Here is a 1,699-nt window from a genome sequence, read left to right on the forward strand (position 1 = left end):
AAAAAAAAAAAGACTTCAATATAAAGGATGAACCCTGACTCTGACCCTGGGCACCTCCTCAACTTAACTGTTTCTCCAGTATTCTTCATCCCCATCATAACTCAACCTCAAATGCAATGTCTTCATGGCTGGCCGCAGCTCACATCTGCTTCTTCACTGATAGACTTTACCCTCTCAGGGAAATGGTGGCCTATTCTGTGTACATAGTGCTTTTTCTATGGCTGGCTCTCTCCCAGATAGAAAGGCACCTTGGTTCTTTCTCTGCTGACCCTTCTAGCTTCACTAGAGTTCAGGTAGATTACTCAAACTTAAAGCCTCACCTGGCATGCAATTCTTTCCTTTATTCATATACCTGAGGAAAAGGAGATGGTCTGGTTGGCTGCTCAAGTCCATGCACATGGAGTCCACCACATGGTCAATTCCTATCTGGTGGAGGCAGACAAAGTGCCTCAGTTGGACTTCTACTGGAATTACCAGGTTAATGCTGAGAATTAGCTGCTGGCATGGTATCCTGAGACAAAATGATCACCTGCCTCCTAGCAAGTCTCCAAAAGGCCTCCTATAAGGAAATTAATTTTGATAAACTGAAGGAGGTCACCCAGAATCTAGATGAAAAACCTGCCCAGGTCCTCACTATACTTACACAATCCTTCCTTTAGTATGTAAAGCTAGATTGTCTAATTTTCAAGGGTAGCTTTTCCTTAACTCTCACTTTTCTTCAAAACTTAAGAGGCTGGATGATGGGCCTCCAACATCCCCTAAGAGATCTGTTCACTGTAGCATTTATAATGAAGGAAATGTACAGGAAAAGACAGAAAAAGCTTCCCATGATAGAGTACCAGCTCCTAGCTGTAGCCCTTAGGTCTTCTCCGAAGAAGATTGAGGCAGAGAAGAACGTTATCTGGAGCTTGCTTTAAATGTGGCAAAGCCAGAAACTGGGTGAAAATCTGCCTTCATTCTGCCTGACACCATGACCCTGTCCAAAGTGTGGACAAACAAGACACTAGAGAATTGACTGACCCTCTTTGCCTAGACAAAGTAGATGTTTTCCCCAACTTCCTCCTTTACAGAAAAGTCTCTTGGATCTTCTGGGCCTGGCAGCTGAAGACAGATGCTGCCCTTGGACTTCACTCCCAATAAAATCAAAATTACTACTGAGGAACCTAGGGTAACTGTCCTGGTAGCTGATAAGTCTCTGTTATTCTTAATAGATTCTGAAGCTACTTGGTCTATATTTCCTGCTTACTGCAGTGAAACTTATCCTCCTCAGATCATCAATCATGATGAATGTTCACAGTCAGCCCCATCATCCAAGCACTATGGGGCCCCTCCTCTGATCCCTCTGGGACCACCTAATAGACAACTCCTTCTCCATCATACCTCGTTGCTCAACCCCATTATTGGGCAAAGATATCATAATAAAGCTACACATTTCCTTTTCTTTTCAACCAACTCCCTCTCAAGTTTTTCATCTACTCCTAATGTCTGAGGAGCCCTGATATTCACTGACTAACATTAATGCACCACTCTACCCCCTACCAGGTTCCCTCAATGACACAAAAGTATGAGACATTGCCTCTCCCTCTCAGTGGTGTCCATCATTCTACTGTTGAGATCTACTCCAAGCTAAGCAATTTTGCTGCCTGCCTTTAATACTAGCACTCAAGAGGGAGAGGGAGAGGGAGAGGGAGAGGGAGAG

This window comes from Mus caroli, chromosome 11 (assembly GCF_900094665.2).
Source record: "Mus caroli chromosome 11, CAROLI_EIJ_v1.1, whole genome shotgun sequence".
Taxonomy (NCBI): Eukaryota; Metazoa; Chordata; class Mammalia; order Rodentia; family Muridae; genus Mus; species Mus caroli.